Source organism: Cydia splendana, chromosome 13 (genome assembly GCF_910591565.1).
Source record: "Cydia splendana chromosome 13, ilCydSple1.2, whole genome shotgun sequence".
NCBI classification, from domain to species: domain Eukaryota; kingdom Metazoa; phylum Arthropoda; class Insecta; order Lepidoptera; family Tortricidae; genus Cydia; species Cydia splendana.
This window is the reverse complement of record NC_085972.1, coordinates 8,895,014-8,902,129: the sequence shown is the minus strand read 5'-3', so window position 1 is coordinate 8,902,129 and position 7,116 is coordinate 8,895,014.

Below are 7,116 nucleotides of genomic sequence, written 5' to 3'. Positions count from 1 at the left end.
GTATTTTCAGTCAACTGCAACATTGATAACGGAAAATTATACTTTTACTTGTAGAAATAATAATGTACGAAAATATAGAGAGTAAATTATTATAAATTTACAAGCGTAATAACTTCTTACCAGTCGTTATTTCTTTTTCCAATTCATTACTATTCAGGTCCCATTGACGGTTTGTTGTAACTTTATTGCGCAATTCGCGACCGAACGCGCGAATGTCATTCGTTTTACATTCAATACATGGAGTTTATGAGTTTCGTTATCGTCCAACTGAGCTTCGTATCGGGCTGTTAGTGTACATACTAAATGATTTATTTAGAGTTTTTATTTGCAAGATATAACTGTGTCTTTACGAATTGTTATCAGTATTTTTACTTTACACCATTTAGGTACTACACCTTAATAGCTAATGGTACCTATAGTCAGTATCAGTCACGCGCGCGATATACGGCGCGATTCGGGAAATGAATTAGAGATTCACTAGATATGAAATAGTAAAGATATGTGACGTTCCACGGAAAATGGTACCTTATGGGAGCTGGAGCTTACGCTATTAATAACGCCGTTCCAAAATTCAGCCGGGGCAATGGTACCTTTTGCCGTGGAACATCACATATCTTTACTATTTCATATCTAGTGAATCTCTAATTCATTTTCCGAATCGAGCCGATAGTATCGACTTCTACTAGACTTCAACAAGTTACGATACGGATCCTTATCGTATACGTCCTCTTGAACGATTTCGACAAGTTATGACTTAGATATCCAAGTCACATCTAGTCGATATCTAATGTAGATCTAGTTGATCTCTTCATCGTCTTAAGATCTTGTGATTATCTCTAAATCCGAATAGGCCTGTATGGTGTCACGGCGCACAATATGTTGGTAGGTAGGTACTACGAGTATGATAACCTCGTAGCGCTACGCCGTAGGGTGTAGCAAGTATTTCCCGCTTTGAGGCGATTATTTTCGTTAGGGGCGGAATGATTGTGTCGGGATTAGCATGGTTGCCAATGAATTTACGAAGGCACCAACCTGCCGATGTTTTTCCAATTTAAGTTTATCATCATCATCACATTTCGCATTTAGTTTAGCTCATTTTGATTGCGAGTTGGATAATACTTACCTACTTACAAAAGTTTGAAAAAATCACCAAGGTATAAGTACCTACCTACGTGGGGGACTCACAATGAGATGGTAGGTATAATACATTTATACAGGTTGGCTGTTTTACGGAGTTATATTATTGCTATAAAAGCTTCATAATATGAGGTCTCAATTCTCAAACATACGAATATAATTTACGTATTCCATACGCCATGTGACGCTCACGCCACGCTCACCCTCAGTGTCATGTCACGCTCCGTACAAAGACCTTCGGTAACTGAGTCAAATGTTAACCAATTGGATTAGGTGACGTTCACATGTCCTTAGTTCTTTCAAAAACATACAATTTAATTTTACACTTGCCCTAAAGTAACGTACTTAAAACATTTTGTGTCAACCCTTATTAGGTACCTACATAAATAATATCGTGTTGGAAAATAACGTATAGTGAATTGTATAACGATACGTACACAAAATTATATTAAGTCAAAAATAGTTGTTCAAAGGTAAGATATCAGCGGTTAGCGATCATAATGTAAATTTCTAAAGATTAGCGTAAAAATAATTTATTTATACTGTAATTTATCATTATGAAATAAATAAACTAAACTAAATGTTATTTCCATGTAATTTCCAATAAGAAATAAATTAATCTAATCTAATCTAATCTAAACTATCTAAAAGAAATTCGCTACTTTTACCATTCGAGCTGTAAATTATGCAGCTTGTTTGGAGATATTTTAATTTACATATTTTGTTACTGATAGACAATTATAAATTTAGATGAAGGCTTTTATAATTTAACATTTTTGAGTTTTATCGATACAATTTCAATACTCTTTGATATTGGTAAATTATACTTGTTAGTAGGTAGCAAACATATAAGGGTGCTAGTTGTTACAGGTATGATGGGGTGCTCTGTTCAAAGAAAATAGAATAAATACTACTTTATTATCAGACTTCATAACAGCAGTCTTCAAAATGTCAATACCTATTGAGATAACTTTTATCAAGACGTTTTGTTTGATCACAACAATTTGTTGAAAAACGCAAATATTTAAAAAGATAAATCCACTCCGGGTAAAATCCCTCCGGCCCATATTGTTCAGTGTTTCAAAACGTGCAGTTCCATCCGAGTGTTTACTCATGACTCATGAAAAACTATTGTATTGTTTATTCTGTGAGTCATGTGAGTGTGTGTATGTTTGAATAGTTTTTTTGTGAGATTTTTGTGTACCTAATCAAACTTCAGCATGTCTGACGCTGTGAGCTGTGAGCGAATACTAGCGTCAGTATAAATACGATAGTTTTCACGTCAGTTCGCTAACATTGAAAAACACTCATTTGAGATGGCCTTGCTGAAATGTTATACGTCTATCGTTTAACTGAGGGGGTTGGTAAGAAGTTATTATGCTGAGCAACGGGCGGGTTAAAGGCGTAGCTGAATTTACCTAGCTGATTTGTATCACGTTAAGTAAGTAAAAATGTAATATAATATGTTTATATATGTATTTAGTTGTAGTCCCTAAACGATATTAGAGCGAGATTGTCCAAACCCGTAGACCTTAAAATCGCACGGACAGAAGAAATACTAAATACAGGTAGGCAAGCCCCTGCGTTAGTAGGGCACAGTTTTTCGCTTCCCCGCAGTTGTCTTGTGCATGAAGATATGACAAGCCTAAAACTTTATCTAGAGTTACTGGAAACGGCACGAAGCCTGCGGCATGGAAATCGGCTTAAAAGTGGTTACAACCTAGGGCCAAAAAGTTGTTTATCATCTTTATACTACTTACTTCAGTGGTAAACAAACTTATAAGACCCACAGTACGGCCACATGTTCCGGTTTCATTTTCTTTGATTGATATTATACATAATGTACCTACATCTATACATATATTTTACAAGCTTTTATTTAACTTGCCCTGTTGCCCCTGTTAGTGTGTATGTATGTTAGTTAGTATGGGTCAAATCTGGGAAGCTAAATTTGACCCACTTCGCGATTTCCGATTCAGCTGTTCATACATATGTAAATCGGAAGACAATGCAATATTATGATGACACGGAGCTGATCTGATGATGGAGACAGGAGGTGGCCATGGGAACTCTGTGATAAAACAACGCAAACTAATTGTGTTTGGGGTTGTTAGAATTGTCTCGACGAGTATTAGTTGCCCGTGGAAAGACAAGTACAGCCAGCGAAAAAAATAATGAAATTTTTGCCGAAAACTTATTTTAATTATACCTGCCTAATAAAATTTTAATTTCATTCCATGAGGCTAGATCAACCTGTTTTAGTTTAAGTAACTAGTAGGTAGCCGGTGCAGAAACAATAAATTTGACATAAAAAAATACATTTGACAGGACCATCAGTACCGTAAAACGGGGTGAGTAGGTTTCGCGGGGAGTGGTGGGTTATGAATGGGGAGAGAAGGTTTGAGAGGGGGGTGAGAAGGGATTTTAAGGCTACTGCTACAAAAATAATGTATTCCAATTTAAAATGGAGCTATAGCAATACGCATAATAAAAAAAATCGATCCAACAACCTTCCAAAATCACCTTTGTATGAAAACCCCTCTCACCCCAAATACGAGGCACTACGGGGTGAGGTGGGTTTTCCTCTTTATCGTCAAAGTTATGAAATGGAACTACCCAAAATAAAATAAACCCTAAAATACAAACGTCCGGAACACTTATTATATACACCATTCAGTTTTCATATTTACGTAAAAATAAAATGTTATCGAGCTTTGAATTTCAATTTTGACCCTACTCACCCCATTTTACGGTACCTACTAACTTAAAGTTACGAGTAAGTGTAAATTACTGAGTAAGTATCTTGTCAAGTCCATTTGCTTTAATTCTTGGTTGAAGCATAGGTACTCTGCGAATGACACGTTTAAAAATGCATCTTTTTGCTTTGTCAGTGCATGCGTCTGTGTAGGAAATATCTAGGTATGAATAAATCTAGAATCTAGATCGTACACCGGGAAGCGTATTCTGATCGAAATAATAAGTTACGAATTTGATCTGGATTTGTTATGGATAGGACCTGTCAAAAGTGAAATTTCTTTAACCAGGAACGTCAATTTTTACACTGACAGATCATATCCGTAGCAAATTCAGATCAAATTCGTGACCTATTTAAACAATCAGAATATGCCTCAGATATTGTTTTCTGTTTACAGGTAGAACTAAATTTTCTCTTTTATTCCATAAAATGAAACGCTATTCCATAAAGTGAAGCGCTGGTAGCTTAGCGGTAAGAGCGTGCGACTTTCAATCCGAAGGTCGCGGGTTCAAAGCATAGAGTTTTTCGGAACTTCGGAGATACATACTTAAATAGTCACCTCCGATTCAATTTTTTTTAGAGCATTTTTAACCAAATTATATGAAACCTTCAGCAAGCATTAACCGTAATCCAATTTGTAAGTATCCTTTCCTCAAATCGATTTACTTTAAATGTATTACAGAAAGAGCACTCAAAATAAAAGGCACAAGTCGAAATCAAAATAAAATTGTCCCCGGGTATAACGACGTCAATTTGCTGTCGCTTGAATTTTTAGCTGTAAAATGCGGGAAGAACTACACTTGCGAGCAAAGAAAACGGGTCGCTATATATTATGGACAATTTTATACAGAGTGATCCGTTTTAGTGAGATTAATAAACGTACATAGGTTTTAGGAAGACGAGGGACAATAAATGATACATAGAACTCAAAGTTTACTTTGCGGTTTTTCTTTGGGAATTCCATTCCAAAATCAAGAGTTTTTTGCTCAGAGTTTCGCAAGGCTATATATTATTCTATTACGGCTCAAAATCAATTATTCTTTGAGTTTTAATCATTCACCCGATTTCCAGTGGTTTAACTGTTATTCAGAAATTAATTTGTATAAAGTCACACCACAAAGCCAATTTCAATAGAACTTTATTAACATTCCGCCATCGCCATTGTGTATATTTTGTTCAGTGAAGCAAGTATTCGAAGTTCGAATATTCGAAGTCCGAAGTCCGTTTTCACCTGAAATGGAATGTGATGAAATAGTTATCTATAAACCCTCGTTATTTATTGACAGATTTTTTTCAGACAGTCCACATTCTCCTATGTGTATTTTACGCATCGAAATTATATCAATATTACGAAGATTTCGATTTACTCGCTTGCTCTAAGGCGCGGCTATTTGTCTAGACCGTTCTAAATGAATTGCCACTACATTAGAGGTTTTTGAAAATAGCTTCTGAGGTTTTATTACCTCTTATGTTACAAGTAGACCACGCGTTACGAGACTCGTGGCATTTTTGCAACGAAACGAAGTTAAGATCGTCTATATACGGGTAGATACGAACTTATTAGTGGGGTGGTTTATGTTATTAGTATGTTAGTGTCTCTTTCGTGGTCGTCTTAAAGGACAAGGATAACTTTATTACCTACTTAATTTAGCAAAGATTAAGTATATAAGATTCGAAAGCGATATTTAGCCATGTATAATTAAAGTGTGCCTGTACAACCTAGGTAATGACTAATGACAGTCGGAACAAGTCGTCCATAGGGCGTCTACCCAATAACAGTACCTTTTCCTTTTGTACCTTTTTATCACTACACCTTATAAAACAAAGCCCCCCGCCGCGTCTGTCTGTTTGTGTGTTTGTATTTTCTCGATAAACTCAAAAACTATTGAACGAATTTAAATGCGGTTTTCACTTATCAATAGACTGATACTTGAGTAAGGTTTAGGTGTTTTTTTGTTAATTTGTTAACCCGTGGGAAGCCGGGGCGGGCTTGTGTGCAATAAAATTTAAAGTACGTAAAAGGGTTAATTATCAGTCCCTTCCACCGTGATCGCAGTTGTTCCGGTAAGGACAGGGATTATTTACCTACCGTTTTATATCCAGGGTAGGTGTAGCTGACCCAATGGACGCATGAATTTAGATCACAATAAATCGGAAAAAAACAACTCTGGTTACTTTATATGCAATTTTAGCCAACTTTTAAGCTGGAGATTTTGCTCTTAATCTTTAACTTTGACGGCATTTCTAATAAAAGAGTCGCCAACTTATAATCGCATAGATTTAAAAATATGTTGCCTGAAAATAATTACCGACTGATATATGTATTTATACAAAAATATTACGTTTGAACCCGTAAGACGCATTAGGTACGCAGCATCTTAGTTTCCAAATTGCAATGCAAAATAAAACAAAATAAAAAACGCACCCATACCTAAATATAATTATAATTAGAATACCTAAAATGTTGTTTTTTGAGGAATCACTTGGACAGTTTAGGTTAGTTGAGGTAGGTATTTAATTAACCATTATCTAAGTAGGTAAGTTCTTAAGTTAATATGATTCTTATTATTCTTACAAAAATCTAATCGTATGTTAAAAAATTAAGAACAACAACGTAAAGCCATTTGCAAACAAAAAAAATATTCATAAAGTTTATGAAGTTGGTTAGAAACTAAATGAATCCTTTCATGTATTTTTGTGCAATAATTTTCGTAATAAAAGTTTGATATGTAGGTACTTAGTCAATTTATAAGAGTCATAGAGGTAAATGGAATTTGTGAAAGCAAAATTTTCGATAACGGAACTCATAGTACACGGTCATAGTATAGGGAAAACAACAGTAACTTATCTCCAACCGTTTAGAATTTTGTTAACTTTCATGTGACGTATTAGGTGGTGGTGCTGGTGCTCTGCTGGCACGCTTCTTCATCATACAATAACAACCGTAGTAAAATTTTGCGTTTTCGGGGTTGGTCCCATAGTAAAAGTTGCTCAGTATAATCCCAAAACTTCCCTGGCAACGGGAATGCAGTTATTTTTTAGCCATCCTGTATATCCAAAGAGTATAGAGTTTATGCAAAAAGATCCGAGAAGAGTCGTGCAATGTAAAGGAACCAATACATTCTATGACTCTTCTCTTTCCGCACAGAATATTGAATATGTTAACTGATCCCAAGAATTGGCGTAAGCACTAGTAGTAGGTTTGAAAATACTACTCTTTATAA